Below are 19,845 nucleotides of genomic sequence, written 5' to 3'. Positions count from 1 at the left end.
CACACACACACACACACACACACACACACACACACACACACACACACCCCTTCTGCTTCTTTTTATGTGTTATTTCCCCCCATGCTCCTTGAGGGAACAATCTTTTGCCTTTCTTTGTATCTCTAGCAATTAGCGTGTAGTAGGCATTTAATAAGTATTTATTGACTGTCTGACTATCCTGTGGGTATTTCCATGCCCCTGAGTTACTGCCACCCTCATCCCAAGCATTTAGAGATAGTATTAATATAAGTCAAGCCACAAAATGTTCTGTGGCCAAATTTGAGGTATGTTGCATCTAATGATGACAGTTGGTTCTTTCCCGGAAATACGAGAGAGGAGGGGGATAAGGATGATGTTATAGATCAATGGTTCTCAGACTGTGCCTGACATAATCTGGGTTTCCATGAGTCATTTCCAGGTACTGTGGCTGTACATCCTGGACTTTCAGGGACAGCACTGATTGGGGTGGTAGGAGAGGAATTGACTGAGGTAAATGCCCTTCTCACTTTTAAGAGAATCCATGTATTAAGCCTTCTATAGAAAGGATTGGGGGGGCACAAATCCCCAAAGTCAGTCAAATAGCTAGTCACTGACAGTGTGATCAGACCAGCCTGAGCCAACAAAGAGGAAGAGGAAAGGGGTAGCAGCAAAAATAAGGGAGATAATATAAGCTGAAATAACTTTTTGAGGTCAAGGACTGTCATATACAATTTTGTACCACCACCCCTCCAGCTAGGGGTGTTCTGTAAATATTTAACAAAATGAAAGTCTACTGTCTGCTAACCACTGTGCTAATTTCTAGGGATATAAAGAAAGGAGAAAGACCGTACCCTCATGGAGCACGAAGGAAGATAACACATAAAAAGAAACTGAAAGGGGGTGGGTGGGGAGGTGGATACCAGGTGGAAGAGATGATGAAGTCCAGAAGGGTATAGCCTGGTGGGAAATGATGAGATGGCTGCCCTGGGTACCCTCCTTAGATGGAAGGTCTATGTGGAGAAAAAATGTACTCAGGACTCACTTTATGTTTAATTTACATTATTAATATTTTCTCCATCACTTTCTTAAGTCTAGGTATCAACAAAACTATAAATAAGTCCTGATTTGTTAGCATTTGCCAATTTCAGAGGTGTAAATGCTCACATTGAAAGTCTAACAATTGACTTTCTTGTTCTGCTATGAGCTGGCTCCAGTACCCCCATGGTAATATGATCAGAGCCCAGCAAAAAGCCTCATACACAGAAGAAGCTTAATGAATTGAATTGAGAGGAAAGTGCTTTTGTGACAGTCCCAAGAAGCAGTTGTATTGCTCTCAATGAATTGGCCAGAGAAAGTCTGGAAAGGAGGCCACCCACACAAATGTTTGTTCTAACCGAACTGCTCATTTGCCAGCATGGAAATGACATCATGTAAATTGGCAGGCAATTATGACCAAAACTCATGATTCACTTAGTGCCTGTTGTGTCGACACTGCCTACTGGATGACCTCTCAGGTCCCTTTCAGCTCTTCAGTTCTGTGATTCTTAGTGATTATGAGGAGCTTGACTTGCCATGGAAATGTACCACTGGGAATTCACATGGCACTTGGGACCCAAATATAGAGGAAAGCAAGGACTGAGAAGTAGGGGGAAGGTGGGGAATACTACATAGAGGGAAGGACATGATCAAATAGACTAGCAACTGTTTTTAAGTATTGTACAGAAACTCCTACAGTCCCAGCAGATGACTGGAGGCTGTCTTTATGCTTGACTTCTCATTCTAGTCCTTTCCTAAATAGTACATTAGCACAGGGCTTCTTGAACTTTTTCTGCTCAGGACCCCTTTTTGCTTGAGAAATCTTTATATACCCCTGGGTATATAGGCATATAAAATAGGTATACAAATCAAACATTTACTGATCATAAATCATAAAGAAATTTATTTTAAAATAATTCTTTGGTATATATATATACATATATATAATTTTACCATTTATTAAAGATGAAAGCAAATTTGCATACTGAGATAGATGTGCTGGTTTATTTTTACATAAAGAATTAAATCTTGGCAGAATATTTGATACTGCAGGACACTGTCTTAACATTTTTCAGAGTTGATTGATATTTTGATTTTATAATCATCGTTGCTTGGTTCAGAACCATGGCTGCAATATGTCATACGATACAACACGGACAAGTGCTGCCACAAACATCTCAGATTCATTACATGCTTGATTTTGAATTAATTTTTGATTGCCACATGTTCAGAAACCTTTCACTATTGCCAAATTTGTTGCAACCCCCCACATTCAATTGTGTGACCCATGTGGATTTATTTGTGAGAGAGGTCTTCCCAAGCAATGACCTTGGTTTGTCAGGGGGCTTGTCCTCTTTCTTCCCAGTTGCCTATAGTCAGCATTCCTTCAGTATCATTCTGCTTTTTTTTTTTGGAGGGGGGGAGGTAGGGCAATTGGGGCTTCAGTACCATTCTGAAGAGAGCTTCCTCCTCCCCCTTGCCATTAACAGTCTGCACATCTCCTTTGGTCCCATCTATTGCTCACTAAAACAAAGAGTGTATGGGTTTTCATTTTTGATCCCTCCAGGTAGTAAATATTGTGCCAAGTAGAATTCTTCTTTCTGGAGGGAAAGCTGTAGAACAAATAGAGAATTAAGGGGAAACGTCAATATTGTGCAGATGGAAATGGACCTTGTGTTCTCCTCTTCCCTCAACCACATGTATAACGGGGTCTCTCCTACTATGCAGAGTAATTAGCTATTCCACCCCACCCTATCCTGCCTGGCTAATGCCTCATTCCTTTTTCAAATCTCTTTATACTGCTGTTCTTTTTTGCTAGCAATAATAATAATTTTATATATAACAACCCTTTCATTAGTGTGGCATAAACAAGAAAATTATAATCCTGATTTAAAAAATGAGAATGAAAGTTCCCTATAATTCTTCTACAGTGTGGGAAAATCAAATGCAAGACAAAAAATTCTTATCTTCCTAAGACACACTGAGAGTTGGGATAATAGCTAATATTTTATATATAACCATTTTCTCTTAAAATATATTATTGGGGGGGGGGGTGGAGCCAAGATGGCAGAGTGAAAGCAGGAACTCACCTGAACTCCTCCATGAATTTCTTCAGTAACCTCTAAAAAGTGAATCTGAATGTATTTTAGAGTGGCAGAATCCACTGGGAGATGGAGCATAGCAGATTTTCAGTCCAATAAGGTGCACATCTGGGTCTGGGCAGGGGAAGCGCAAAGTGCAGGGACTGCACCAGCGCAGACCTGAGACCCAGCCAGAGAAGAGCCAGGGAGAACCCAGGCAAGCTGATTCACCCATGCAGGGGCAATTCCCAGACCTCTCACCACAAGATGTTGGATCTGTTGGAGGTGGGTAAGAGAAAATGCAGGGCCCACAGCAGTAACCTCTAACATGGAGCCAACCCACAGCCTGGATGTTTAAAAATCAACTACCTGAGCTTCCTGGAGCCAAGATGGTGGAGTAAATCCTAGTTGCTCCACTCTCTCCCTAAAACCCTGAAAAGCCAGAAAATATTGCCTCAGGGTAAAATCCTGAAATGGTATAACCAGCAGCAGGCTTGGGAGTCCTAGAGAAGGGCATGAGTGTGGCTGTGCCAAGGCCAAGGTGCAGGTCGGGAGCTGTCCCAACAAGCCCCATCTCAGCTGACCAGCAGGAGATCCTGAACCCCAGGGAGGTGAAGCCAGCAAGCACTAACACCAGAACCCCAGATGTGCCTTCACACAACCAGGGGAACCGGCAGACACCAGCGCTGTTGCCACCAGCAGCTGAGCATGCCTGAGTTTCAGCTTAGGGGCTGGGTAGAGGAGTACTGAAGCAGCCAGACCACCCCTCCCCCACACCTTACACTGTGAGCTTCAGAGTAACCTTGGGGCAACTCAGAAAGCCCTGGCCTTGGCCTCAGTCTAGACACCCAGAGGATACAGCACACAAAGCCAATAACCAAACCCCTCCCTCCCAGCATAAGAAGTATGGGTCAGAACCCTCTATACTCCAAAAGCAGAAAGCCAGGAAATAGGCAATTACAATGGGAAAGAAGTAATTTGGAAGAATGAAAATGATTGAATCCTTTTATAGTGAGTGAGAAGAACCAAATTCACAAGAGGTCAGCATTGACTCTATACCCAACTCTGAAACCTTAACAGGGAATATGAACTGGTCTCAACCCAGAAAGCATTCTTGGAAGAGCTCAAAAAAAGATTTTAAATGCCAAATTAGAGGGGTAGAAGATAAACTGACTGATTACTTTAAAATTACAATTGCTAAAATAGAAAAAAAATTATTGAAGAAAGCAGTTCCTTAAAAAGTAAAATTTGTGAAATTGAAAAAGAGGTGCAAAATTTAACTAGAGAAAAGAACTCCCTAAAAACAAAATCTGAACATATGGAAAAGGAACTTCAAAAATTAATTGAGGAAAATAATTCACTAAAAATTAGAATCAGTCAATTTGAAGCTAATGACTCAATGAGGCATCAAGAATCAGCCAAACAAAACCTAAAGAATGAAAAATTAGAAGAAAATCTAAAATATCTCATTGGAAAAACAACTGACCTGGAGAACAGATCCAAGGGAGATAATCTAAGAATTATTGGTCTACCTGAAAGCTATGATGAAAAAAAGAGCCTGGACAACATATTCCAAGAATTCATAAAGGAAAATTGCCTTGAGGTCCTAGAACCAGAGGATAAAATAATTATAGAAAGAATTCACTGGCCACCTTCTGAAAGAGATCCCAAATTGAAAACCCCAAGAATTATCATAGCCAAATTCCAGAACTATCAGATCAAGGAGAAAATACTGCAGGCAGCAAGAAAGAAACAATTCAAATATAGTGGAGCTACAATCATGATTGCACAGGACCTAGCTGCTTCTACATGAAAAGATCAGAGGGATTGGAATATGATATTTCATAAGGCAAAAGAACTTGGACTGCAACAAAGGATCAACTATCCAGCAAAACTAAGCATAATCTTTCAGGCAAGAAGATGGCCACTCAATGAAATAGGGACTTCCAGACCTTCCTGATGAAAAAGCCAGAGCTCAGTGGAAAATTTGATCTTCAAATACAAGACTCAAGAGAGACATAAAAAGGTAAACAGGGAAAACACACACACACACACACACACACAACTTGTTATTCAATAAGAACACCTGTTTACATCCCTATATGGGAAGCTGATACCTGTCAATATTGAGAATTGTATGATCACTGCGACATAGAAAAGGGTTATACATAGATAGAGGGTGTGGGTATAAAGTAACCAAAGTGATGATAAAAAACCCTATTAAAGGGAGCAAAGGAACTTTAATGGGAGAAGAAGAAAGGAGAAGGCAGAAAAGGGTAAATTATGCCCACAAAGAGACATAAAAACCTATTATAGTAAAAGGAAAGAAGAGAGGGAGATGAACATTTTATGAGCTCCACTCTCATTGGTTTTGGTTCAAGGAGGGAATATCATAATCAGTTAAATAAAGGATTCTAACATGAAAAGACACAAAAACTTATTATAATAGAGGGAAAGAAGAGAGGGAGAGGAGCACTCTGTGAGAATTACTCTTATTGGTTTTGATTCAAGGAGGGAATAATATACCTTGTTAAGTATGAAAATCTATCATGTCCTACAGGCACTAGAAAGGTAAAGGGTAAATAAAAGGGGGGGGGTTCTTAGAATGGAGGGAAGAAGTAGTAAGGGGGAAGGGTAGAAAATGGGAGGGGGATTGATAAGGAGGGAATACTGAGGGAGGCGGCAGTCAAAAGGAAAACTCTTAAGGAATGGAAGGGAGAAGGGAGAAATAAAAGCATAAACAGGGGAGGGAATAGGATAAAGGGAAAGACACTAAAGATAGTAATCATAACTGTGAATGTGAATGGGATGAATCCCCCCATAAAACAGAGGGGGATAGCAGAATGGGTTAAAAACCATTATCTACAATATGCTGTATACAAGAAATACATTTGAAATGGGATACATATAGGGTAAAGGTAAAAGGCTGGAATAGAACATATTATGCTTCAGCTAAAGTAAAAAAATCAATCCTTATCTGAGATAAAGCAAAAGCAAAAAGATCTAATTAAAAGAGATAAGTAAGGAAACTATATCCTGCTAAAAGGCACCATTGACAATGAAGCAATATCATTAATAAACATATATGCACCAAGCAGTAGAGCATCCAAATTCCTAGAGGAGGAGTTAAGGGAGTTAGATGAAGAAATAAATAGCAAAACTATACTAGTGGGGGACCTAAATCTCCCCCTCTCTGAAATTGACAAATCTAACCTCAAAATAAACAAGAATGAAGTTAAGGAGGTGAATAGAATGTTAGAGAAGGTAGATATGATAGACCTCTGGAAAAAATTGAATGGGGATAATAACCTTCTTCACAATGGTACATGGCACATACACATAAATAGACCATGTACTAGGGGAAAAAAAAACCTTACAATCCAGTGCAGAAAGGCAGAAATACTAAATACATCCTTTTCAGATCATTATGCAATAAAAATTATATGTAATAAAGGGCCATGGAAAGATAAACTAAAAACTAATTGGAAACTAATTAATTTAATCCTAAAGAATGAGTGGGTCAAACAAGAAATAATAGAAGCAACCAGTAATTTCATTCAAGAGAATGACAATAATGAGATAACATACCAAAACTTGTGGGATGCACAAAAGCAGTTCTTAGGGGAAGTTTTATATCTCCGAATGCATGCATGAATAAAATAGAGAAAATGGAGATCAATAAATTGAGTGTGCAACTGAAAAAAGCTAGAAAAAAACTGTAAATCCTGATTAAATACTAAATTAGAAATACTGAAAACCAAAGGAGAGATTAACAAAATTAAATTAAGAAAACTATTGAACTAATAAATAAAACTAAGAGCTGGTTTTATGAAAAAAAAAAACAATAAAATTGATACACCTTTAGTCAATTTGATTTAAAAAAAAGAAAGAAGAAAATCAAATTACCAGTCTTAAAAATAAAAAGGATGAATTAACCTCCAATGAAGAGGAAATTAAAACAATAACTAGGAATTATTTTGCCCAATTATATGCCCATAAATTTGATAATCAGTGAAATGGATGAATATTTACAAAAATATAAATTGCCCAGATTAACTGAAGAGGAAGTAGAATACTTAAATAACCCCATCTCAGAAAAAGAAATTGAGCAAGCCATCAATGAACTCCCTAGGAAAAAATCTCCAGGGCCAGATGGTTTTACAAGTGAATTTTATCAAACATTTAAAGAACAATTGATTACAATACTTTATGAGCTATTTGGGAAAATTGGAGAAGGGGTCCTACCTAATTCTTTTTATGACACAAACATGGTACTGATACCTAAATCAGGAAGTGCCAAAACAGAGAAAGAATATTATAAACCAATTTCCCTCATGAATATAGATGCAAAATTTTAAAATAAAATATTAGCAAAAAGATTACAGCAACTTATCACAAGGATAATACACTTTGATCAGGTAGTATTTATTCCAGGAATGCAAGGATGGTTTAATATTAAGAAAACCATCAAGATAATTAATCACAATGGGGTGGCGAAGTTGTACAGTGAGTAAAGTGCCAGCCCGGAGTCGGGAGGACCCGGGTTTGGTTCTGGCCTCAGACACTTAACACCCACCCACACACACACACACACACACACACACACACACACACACACACACCCCACACACACACACACAAACTAGCCATGTAACCTTGAGCAAGTTACTTAACTCCAATTGCCCTGCAAAAGGCAAAATAATAATAATAATAATTGATCACATCCACAATAAAACTAGCAGAACCACATGATTATCTCAATAGATGCAGAAAAGGCTTTTGTCAAAATACAGCATCCATTCCTATTAAAAACACTAAAGAGCATAGGAATAAATGGAGCCTTCCTTAAAATAACAGGCAGCATCTATTTAAAGCCATCAGCAAATATTATATGTAATGGGGATGAGCTAGAAGCATTTCCAATAAGATCAGGGATGAAATAAGGGTGTCCACTCTCACCCCTCTTATTCAATCTGGTACTAGAAATGTTAGCAATAGCAATTAGAGAAGAAAAAGGAATCAAAGGAATCAAATTAAGCAAAGAAAAGACCAAGCCATCACTCTTTGCAGATGATATGGTGATATACTTAGAGAATCCTAGAGAATCAAGTGAAAAACTACTGGAGATAATAGATAAATTTAGCTTAGTTGCAGGATATAAAATAAACCCACATAAATCCTTGGCATTCCTATACATTTCTACCAAAGTCCAACAGCAAGAAATAGAAAGAGAAATTTCATTTAAAGTTACTGTAGACACTATAAAATATTTGGGAATCTACCTGCCAAAACAAACCCAAGAACTATATGAACACAATTATAAACACTTTTCACACAAATAAAGTCAGATCTAAATAATTGGAAAATTTCTAGTACCAGATTGAATAAGAGGGGTGATAGTGGACACCCTTGTTTCACTCCTGATTTTATTGCAAATGCTTCTAGCTTATCCCCATTACATATAATACTTGCTGATGGCTTTAAATAGATGCTACCTATTACTTTAAGGAAGGCTCCATTAATTCCTATACTTTCTAGTGGTTTTAATAGGAATGAATGTTGTATTTTGTCAAAAGCCTTTTTCTGCATCCACTAAGATAATCATGTGGTTTTTGCTAGTTTTATTGTTGATATGATCAATTATACTGATGGTTTTCCTAATATTAAACCATCCTTACATTCCTGGAATAAATTCTACCTGATCAAAGTGTATTATTCTTGTGATAAGTTGCTGTAATATTTTTGCTAACATTTTATTTAAAATTTTTGCATCTATATTCATGAGGGAGATTGGTCTATAATTTTTATTCTCTGTTTTATCTCTTCCTGATTTAGGTATCAGTACCATATTTGTGTCATAAAAAGAATTTGGTAGGACTCCTTCTTCACTAGTTTTCCCAAATAGTTTGTAGAGTATTGGAATCAATTGTTCTTTAAATGTTTGATACTAATAATTTGTAATAAAATGTTTGACACTAATAAATCTATCTGGCCCTAGAGATTTTTTCTAGGGAGTTTACTGATGACTTGTTTGATATCTTTTTCTGAGATGAGGTTATTTAAGTAATTTACGTCCTCTTCAGTTAATCTGGGCAACTTATATTTTGGTAAATATTCATTCATTGCACTAAGATTGTCAAATTTATGTGCATACAATTGGGCAAAATAATTCCTAATTATTGTTTTAATTTCCTCTTCATTGGAGGTAGATTCACCCTTTTCATTTTTGACACTCATAATTTGGTTTTCTTCCTTCTTTTTTCATCATATTGACTAAGGATCTATCAATTTTATTGGTTTTTTCATAAAACCAGCTCTTAGTTTTATTTATTAATTCAATAAGTTTTCTTAATTTCAATTTTATTAATCTATCCTTTGGTTTTCAGTATTTCTAATTTAGTTTTTAATTGGGGATTTTCAATTTGTTCTTTTTCTAGCTTTTTAAACTGCATACCCAATTCATTGACCTCTATTTTCTCTAATTTATTCATGTATGCACTCAGGGATATAAAACTTCCCCTAAGAACTGCCTTTGCCGCATCCTACAAATTTGTATATGTTGTCTCATTATTGTCATTCTCTTGAATGAAGTTACTGATTGTTTCTATAATTTCTTGTTTGACCCACTCATTCTTTAACATCAGTTGCTGATGGCTAGGTCGAGCTAATATAATAAAAATGACAATTTTACCTAAATTACTTTACCTATTTAGTGCCATACCAATAAATCTACTAGAAAATTATTTTATATAGCTAGACAAAATAGCAACAAAATTCATCTGGAAGAACAAAAGGTCTAGAATATCAAGGGAATTGATGAAAAGAAATGCTAGGGAAGGTGGCCTAGCCATATCAGATTTTAAACTGTATTATAAAGCAGCTGTCATCAAAACTACTTGGTACTGACTGAGGAATAGAGTGGTGGATCAGTGGAATAGATTAGGTACACGAGACACAGCACTCAATGACTGTAATAATCTACTGTTTGACAAACTCAAAGACCCTAGGTTCTGGGATAAGAATTCACTATTTGACAAAAACTGCTGGGAAAATTGGAAAATAGTATGACAGAAACTGGGCATAGACCAATACCTTATACCATATACCAAAATAAAGTCTAAATGGGTGCATGATCTAGATATAAAGGCTGAGACTGTCAGCAGTCTGGGAGAGCAAGGAATAATTTATCTGTGAGATTTATGGAGAAGGGAGGAATTTATGACCAAACAAGAGATAGAGAGCATTATGAAATGCAAAATGGACAATTTTGATTACATTACATTGAAAAGGTTTTGTACAAATAAAGTCAATGTAACCAGTATTAGGAGGGAAGTGGAAAATTGAGAAAGAATTTTTACAACCAGTGTTTCTGATAAAGGCTTCATTTCTAAAATGTACAGAGAATTGAATCAAATGTATAAGAATACAAGTCATTCCCCAACTGATAAATGGTCAAAGGATATGAACAGGCAGTTTTCAGACAAAGAAATTAAAGATATCTATAAACATATGAAAAAAATTCTCTAAATCACTATTGATTAGAGAAATGCAAATCAAAACAACTGTGGGGTACTATACCTCACCGGTCAGATTGGCTAAGATGACAAAACAGGAAAATGATAAATGCTGGAAAGGATGTTGAAAAATTGGAACACTAATGCATTGTTGGTGGAGTTGTGAATTGATCCAGACATTCTGGAGAGCAATTTGGAACTATGCCTGAAGGGCTATAAAAAAGTGCATACCCTTTGACCCAGCAATACCACTTCTAGGGCTGTGCCTTAAAGAGATCATACAAGTGGGAGGAAGACCTGTTTGCACAAAAATATTTATAGCAGCTCTTTTTGTGGTGGAAAAGAACTGGAAATCAAGGGGATACTCATCAATTGGGGAATGGCTAAACAAGTTGTGGTCCATGAATGTAATGGAAGACTATTGTGCTATAAGAAACAAGAAGCATGGGGCAGCTAGGTGGTGCAGTGAATAGAGCACTGGTCCTGCAGTCAGGAGGACCCGAGTTCAAATCCAGCTCAAATTCAGACACTTAACACTTACTAGCCATGTGACCTTGGGTGAGTCACAACCCCAATTGCCCTCCAAAAAACAAAATTAATTAATTAATTTTTTAAAAAAAGAAATGAGGAGCAGATGGACTTTATAATAACCTAGAGAGACATATAAAGTGATGCTGAGTGAGGAAAGCAGAACCAGGAGAACTTTGTACACAATTACAGACACATTGTATCTATGACTATTAACTTTGATTGGGCTCCTCTCAGCAATGCAAGGTTATAAGCCAACTCCAAAAGACTCATAATGGAAAGGATATCCACATTCAGAAAAAAAGAACTACGGAGCTTGAATGCAGATTGAAGCAAACTACTTGCTCTCTCTTGTGTTTAGTTTAGTTTTGTTCCTTCTTTCTCGTTGTTCACTTCATTGGTTGTAACTCTTCTTTATAACCTAACTAATACTTAATGGGAAGCCTATTAAGCCTACATCGGCTTGCATGCCGCCATGCAGAGGGGAGAGGGGAGCAAGGGAGTGTGAGAAAATTTGGAATTCAAGGGATCGTGGAACAGAATGTTGTAAACTAAAAGTAGAAAAATTTAATAAAATAAAATTTAATATAAAAAATATTTATGTAAAATAACCTTTGGAGCATACCCAGATCACTTAACATGGAGGCACCGTAAGGGTACTTGGCCATCCCCAGATCTCCTAAGATGGAGGCATTCTTCCTCCCCTACCACTTTGGTTGACTATGAAGGGGCTGCATCTCTAAAATTAGAGACAGAGTGAGACAATCACTCTCTTTCCTGTGTGTTTCTTCCTACTGGTCCAGCAGGTGAACATCACAATTCAACTTCATTTTGGGCTCCATGAACTTAAAGCTGAGAAAGGAGAGGGATTTCCTTCCCTTGTTCTCCTTTTACCCCAGTTCCAAGAATTGGGACTGGAGATCTTTGTTTCACTTCTGTGTTGTTATTCCTTCTCAGTTTCAGGTGCCTCATCAGACCCACAAGACTAGGAGTTTACATCACAGAGATTTTGGAGCCAGTATTTTTGGCAGACTGGTGCACTTAGGCAAGCAGGAAAGTCCAGCGAAACAAGGGTGCCTGGGAGTAAACTCCTAGGGGAGGTTTTTGGACTTGGAACTGAAGTTGTGTGCACCATAGGAATTGAACTAAGTGGTGAAACTAAGTCCTTCTCATTCCCAGAGTATGAAGTGGTGAATGGTAGGGGGCATTTGTACATTTATGATCTTACATTTGGGGGGGGGGTTCTGTTTTTTGGAGGGCATTGGGTTTAAGTGACTTGCCCAAGGTCACATGGCTAGTAAGTGTTAATTGTCTGAGGCCTGATTTGAACTCAGGTCCTCCTGATTCCAGGGCCCGTGCTCTATTCACTGTTCCACCTAGCCGCTCCTATGATTTTATATTTTGAAGCAAATGTAAATGTTTTGAAATAAAAGTAAACATTCCTTTGTAAAAGTTAATCTGATTGTTGGTGGTAAACCAGGGATCACCTGTTATATTTGTGAACATCATTGGGTGGGCCTGAAGACATTTTCAGATAGCCTACACATTTTCAACCGTTAAGCAAGTTCCCCCAGGAAATTCCTGGCGATGAGTGAAAAGTAACATGTGCCCTTCAAGCAGTGGGGGCCAGGGTGGTCTGTGTTACATTTACATTCTTATTATAGTTATTACAGTAAAACCTGTGTTATAAAGTATGGGAACATTCAGCTAATGGAACTTGCACTTTATTTTTTTTTTCTGTTGTGCAATACTTTTGGGAGGGGGGGCGGGAAGCTAAATTGCTGAAGTGAGGGGAGTGAAGGGTCCACAGAAGGAGATCTATGTAATATTGAAGTAGCTGAGGCAGAGTCACTGGAAGGGTGCTAAGAGTAAGAGCCAGAGAGTAGGCAGGGGTTCTGGCTAGCAGGGGTGCTTGAAAACTGGAGAAAACAGAAGCCAGAAGGAAGCCAAAGTTCTGAGGATTTCTGAGGGACAGGAAGTCACGGAGGTCAGTGAGCACCCCCCAGTGCTTCCTCCCTCCTCCTCCTTGAAAGCATGGACTGCTTCCACCTTAATCTCTGTGTCCCTATCATCCAGCATAGTGCCTCCAGTCCTGGAGTCAGGAGGACCTGAGTTCAAATCCAGCCTTAGACACTTAACACTTACTAGCCTTGTGACCTTGGGCAAGTCACTTAGCCCCAATTGCCCTGCCTTCCACACTCCAAAAAGCAAATAAATAAATAAATAGAGAGGTTTAGACTAAATGGCCTCTAAGGTCCCTTTCAAATCTGAGTCTATGATTCTGTGGATAGGCAGACTCAGAGAAAAACAGAAAAGCTCTGATGGTGGACCAAATGAAGGAGAGATGTCAAGTCCTATATGAATGGGAGGGGACTGCCTTCTTCCCCAAAAGTCCTTCCTTGATGATAGGGATGTGGAGGCCTCAAAGCTATACTGTCAGAAAAAAGTTTAATTAACTCAGTCTGGAGTCACTCCTTATCAAAAGCCAAAGCCCTTCACAAACCTGGTCTGCTCATGCCAGTCCTCCAACTTCTTCCATCCATTCACAGAGAAACAGGCTAGTGTCTCTAGAATTCCCCCAGATGTTTCAGCTCTTCTGGTATCACAAAGATGGAATGTTGATCCAGAAGAGGTACAGAAACTAATAGGAAGAGTCAGTTGAGGAATAGTCTCAGTTACATTATAGATAAGACTCCTTTAGACATAAACCATATAGGATGTTTTAATTGGTAGAATTTGTCACCTGCTTCTAAACCCTGTTTGGATTTGTCATAAAATACCCCTCCCCTAGTGATAAAATTTTGGAAAGGCTAGGCAGGCCTATCTGTGTTGGCTGATTCCAGGTGCTGGATATCCATTGCTTGGAAGCACGTAATACCACATTGTAGGATGCAGGGAAGGATTTGTTGTTTTTCTGGCACCGCTAGATCTCTTTTTGAGAGTACTCTACCAAATCCCTGAGCTAGAGTTTACCTCTTAGAACTGGTACTGTCAGGACATTTTTGGTCCTGTTGATGTTCATATACACCATATAGTCAAGGGATTAATTTAGATCTGGGAGTACAAAATCCACCCAGCTAAATCTGCAGAGACGATAGAAGCCTCAGAAAAAGAAATGGCAATTCTACTTTTGGAAAATTATCAATGTAACCAATTTTATTAAAAATAAAAATATACTAAATCACATGATTATCTTTTTGTGTATGTGTGAGGCAATCAGGGTTAAGTATCTTGCAAAGGGGTCACACAGCTAGTAAGTGTCAAGTGTCTGAGGTTAGATTTGAACTCAGGTCCTCCCGACTCCAGGCCCAGTGTTCTTTCTGTGTCACCTAGCTGCCCCTATCACATTATTATTTTGATAGATGCAGATAAAGCTTTTGGCAAATGAATACATTTATGCTATAAAGAAACCGTAAAACAGTATAGCTGTAGAGGGATCATTAAAATTTAATTTAAGTGATCTATCTAAAGTCAAAAGCAAAAATTACATGCCGAGAGAATGCAATAGAAACATTCCCAATAAACATAGAACTAAAGTGAGGAGGCATCTTTACTATGCTATTACTTGATTTTACTAGAAATGCTAGCAGTAGGATGAGAGGAAGAAATTAAAGGCACCAAGATGAGCAAAGAGGAGACAAAATGATTCATATTGGCGAAGATATGGTAGTTTACTTAGAAAATTCTGGAGAATCGGCTAAGAAACTAATTGAGGCAGTTATTAGCTTCATCAAAAATGCTGGTCATGAAAATAAACTCACAAAATTAACATCTGTATATAATACTAATAAAATCCAGGGAGTAATAACAGGAAAGGAAATCCCGCTAAAAATAAATATAAAATATTAGGGAGTCAATCTAAAAAATGACACTAAAAACAATATAGATTTGATTATAAAATGCTCCTTAAAGAAATAAAGAACAACTTAAATATTTGGAGGATTATTCAGTGCTCATGACTAGTCTGTGCCAATGCAATAAAAATGACAATACAACTGAAGTTAATCTATGGATTTAATGCTATGTCATTCAACCTATCAAAGGGATACTTTATAGAGACAGATAAAATAATAACAAAAATTCGTTTGAAGGAACAAAAAGTCTAGAATATCAAGGGAAACGATGGAAAATAAAGCATAGGAAAAAAGAAGAAATAGTGCTTCCAGACATCAAACAATATTATAAAGCAGCAATCATCAGAATTACTTGGGACTAGTTTAAAAATAGAAAAGTAAATCAATGGAGCAGACTAGACAAAAGAATCATAAATAATTGAACTCAATAACCCAGTGTTCAAAAAACCTGAACACACAAATTACCTAGGGAGGAACTCCCTATTTGACATGAAGAGCTCAGAAAAACTAGAAAGCAGTATGACAGAAATTAACATCTTATTCCATATTCCACAATAAATTCAAAATGGATACGTGACCTGGATATTAAAGATCATATAAAAATTTAGAAGAGAAGCAAATCGTAAACCTTTCATAGCTCTGGATAGTGAGTGAATTGTTAGCCAAACGAGGGGGATAGACAATTACAAGAGATAAAATAGATCATTTCTACGATATGATATTGAAAATATTTTATATAAATGAAATTAATGTATTTTGGATAAGAAGGGAAGTGGTTGACTAAGTAAAATCTTTATATTATATCTTTGATTAGTGTTTGATCTACAACTTATATAGGTAACTAATAGAAACATCTAACCTAAGAAACATTTCCTAAGAGATAGTCAAAGAATATGAAGAAACAGTTCTGAAAAAAATTGCAAACCCTTAACAATCATGTGAAAGAATGCTCCAAATCACTAACAAGAACTGAAATGCAAATCAAAATAAATCCATAGGTTCACTTCACACCTAGCAAATTAGCAAAGACAACAAGAGACAGAAGAGTCAATATTGGGGGAGTTTTGAAAAGTGAATACATTAATGAGTTATCAGTGGAGTTGTAAATTGGTATAACCATTCTGGAATGAAATTTGGAGTTATACAAATGAAGTGACAAAAATGCCTATACCCTTTGGACCAGATTCCATTGCTATGAATATACCACCAAGAAAGTCAGTTACAAAAAGAGAGGCTCTATATACACCAAAATATTTCTAGCTGCAATTTTTGGTGAGAGTAAAGAACTGTGAAAAAAGTAGATGCCCATCAATTGGAGAATGACTAAACAAATGGTGCTACATGGATGTAATGGAGTATCACTGCCCTATAAGAAACAACAAACATGATGAGTACAAAGAAGTGTGGAAAAACTTACTGTAACTGATACAAAGTGAAATAAGCAGAAACAAGGAAACTATACACATGACTATAATAATGTAAATGTGAAGAACAGCAACTATAAAACAATCATGATGGAATGTTTCAAACTTATAAAGAACAACTTTGACTTTAAAGAAGAGATTGGGAAGACACTTCTCTACATGCCTTTGTAAAGATTGGGGTCCACAGTTATGGAACATTGCTTATAATGCCATGTTTTTAAAAATATGTTTATTGGTTTTGCTGAATTTTTTCTTCTTCCTCTTTTTATTTTACAAAAAAATCTTGATTATAAGAGATAGCTCTCTGGAAGGGGTCAGGGGGAGAAATAAAGGGGGAAATCTAGGTAATATAAATACAAAAAATCAATAATTTAAAAAATAACTGGAAGGTGTTCATTGAGTTCCATGTCTTCCTGCTGGTTGAGATAAGCATAGGGTTACTCTTCTGTCACAATAGAGCCCTGAATGTCATCACCATTTGGACTGATATTAAAGATGATATCATATCACTGCTCTAATGACAAAGGTGGTGGTATTTACTAAACTGGACTGTTATCCAGGGGATGGGTTATGAGTACACATTTTGATGCACATTCAGGAAGATACTTAGTGGAAGGAAGCATTCCAGACTTGGTACATATTTTATGGACAGATCATGTCATTTGGATTTTGCTATGTCCTTGTAGTTTTTTAAGGGTTCTGACAGTACACCAAGATTTCCTGAGCTCACAGTGAGGGAGTAGTCTATGATAGCTGACATTTATGTAGTGCTTTGATCTGCAAAGAGATTTACATATTTTACCTCCTTTGTTCTTCACCACAAACTCAATCAGTCAATCAACAAGCATTTATTAAATATCTATTGTGTGCCAGGCACTATATTAAGCTCAAGGTTTATGAAGACAAATAGTTTCTGTCCCTAAGGAGCTTACATTCTGTATCTTGTCTTTTACAACTTATGTCTCTTGAGAAAAATTTCCATGCATAGATGTAACACCAATAGGTACAGCTGTGAAAGGTACTTCCTCCTTTCTGGAAGGAGTGGATCTGAATCTTACCCAGGCCTACCTGCTTGAATCTCCTCCCTCCCCCCCTCTCCTCCCTCCCCCACCCACACATTTTCATTTTAATATTAGATACTGGGAATACCCTTATGCAACAGTTAGCTCACTTTTCAGAAAAGGAGCAGTGTGGATGGTTCTCAGGTTGATGTGGTACTCTCCTCTGCCATTTTATGTAAAAGTGTAAATTAAATGAACATGGTTATTATCCTCACAATAGCTTAAAGTGCCAAGTTCAGACAATTCCTGACATTCAAAAAGAGATTTGACTCGTTGTCCTAATTTAAATTTTTGTTTGTCTGCAATTAATCTTTTTCTTTCTTATATTTTAAGTAAGATTAGGATACTGGAAACATTTAACTAAACAAAGTAAGTATGACATATTACAGTTTGTTACTGGACAGTCTTAGGGAGGGAAGATTCGAGAAAGAGCAGATCCTTTTTTGAAACTTCTCTCAGTCCTTGAAGAGGTGAGTATAACCAGTGGCTTTCGTCAGAGTCCCCTGTTCTGAAATGCCTCCAAGGGCTGGATAGCCCACCACAATGTCTCCCTTTTCTGCCATAGCTCTATTCTTTTTGGTTGTCCTTTCAATTTCTTCTATCACCATCTTCTATGCACCAGTACGATCAGTAATTTACATCTTTGTTTATGAAGTACCTGGTATAGCTCAGAATACCATCTCCCCACTGTTTACCCTCACTTTGTCCTCTTGTAGACTATGTACGAACATCTTCAAAAGTCCTAGAAGAGGCTTTAATCTACCCTATGGCTCCAAGATCTGAAAATTTCTAATTTCTCTTAGGGATAAGAGGGAATTCTTATTCATCTAAACTACAAATTTCAGAATGCCAGGAATTTCTCGAAGTTTTATTACATAGTTATCTTATAAAATGATAGAAAATAGATAAAAGGTAATTGAGGGGAATGGAACTCTTAGGTGGTAGGATCAAGAAAGGCCTTATATAGAAGGTGACTTTTGAGCTATCTTGAAGAAGACCAATAATTCTAAGAGATAGAAATTAGAAGAACAAACATGGGGGACAGCCCATGCAAAGATTCAGAGATGGGAAATAGGAGCAGTACAAAAGCCAGTTTCATTGGCACATTATAATGGCTTCATTATAATGAAGGGCCTAATGCAGAATAAGGATGGAAAGGTTGGTTGAAGACAGGTTACAAAGGACTTTAAATGCCAGAGTAGATTGTATTTGATTCAAGAAGTCATAAGGAGCCACTTGAGTTTATTGAGAAATGTAGTGGCATGGTCAGAACTTTGTTTTAGAAAAATAATTTTACAAAAAAAAAATTAAAAGGGGAAGCTAGATGGCACGTGAATAGAGCACCGGCCCTGGAGTCAGGAGGACCTGAGTTCAAATCTGGCCTCAGACATTTAACACTTACTAGCAGTGTGACCTTGAGCAAGCCATTTAACTTCAATTGCCCTGCCTTCCCCCCTGAGAAAAAGGAAAAAAAAATCATTTTGGCAGTGATATGGATGGTGGATTGGACTAGAGAGATACTTGAGACAGAGAGGTAAATTAGGAGGTCCCTGAGTTAGGGGTTGTAGGCTCAAATACCAGTTCTGCCACTTACTATCTATGTGAATATGGACAACTAATTAACCTCTCTGGGGCTCACTTCCCTCATCTTTGGGGGATTTGACTAGATAAAGTCCAAGTTTTCTTCCAGCACAGTCTGTGATCCTATAGCAACAGCAGCAGCAATAGCAACAGCAGTAATAGTTGCTGTAGTAGTAACTAGCATTTATATAGGGCTTTAAAATATACAAAACAGTTTGCTTTATTACACTTTGCTTTATTGTGCTTCACAGACATTGCATTTTTGTTTTGTTGCTGTTGTTGTTGGTTTTACAAATTAAAGGTTTGTGGCAATTCTGTGTCAAGCAACTCTATAGACACCATTTTTTCAATAGCATGTGCTCACATCATGTCTCTGTGTCACATTTTGGTTATTCTTGTAATATTGCAAAACTTTTAGAATTGGTATATCTGTTATGTTAATCTTTGATTGTCCATGATCTTTGATGTTACTATTTGCATTTATTTTGGGTCACCATGAACAGTGCCCATAGAAGATGGTGAACTTAATAAATGTTGTGTGTGTTCTTACTATTCTACTGACCAGCTATTTCTCTTCTTCTCGTCGGGCCTCTCTATTCTTTGAGACACAACAATGTTGAAGAATGTTACATAAACTTCGTTGATAAAGCAGAAGCAGGGTTTTGAGAGGATTGACTTCAGTTTTTTAAAGAGTTCTACTGTGGGTAAATGCCATAAAACAGTATCACATTCTACAAAGAAACCTGTCACGAAGGGAAGTCAATTGAAGTGGCAAACTTCATTATTGT

This window comes from Petaurus breviceps, unplaced genomic scaffold, assembly GCF_028583685.1.
Source record: "Petaurus breviceps papuanus isolate PSGF00001 unplaced genomic scaffold, PetGlider_PUasm1.0 90792, whole genome shotgun sequence".
In the NCBI taxonomy this organism is placed as follows: Eukaryota; Metazoa; Chordata; class Mammalia; order Diprotodontia; family Petauridae; genus Petaurus; species Petaurus breviceps.
The sequence above is the reverse complement of the archived record's forward strand: the minus strand, read 5'-3'. Positions refer to the sequence as shown.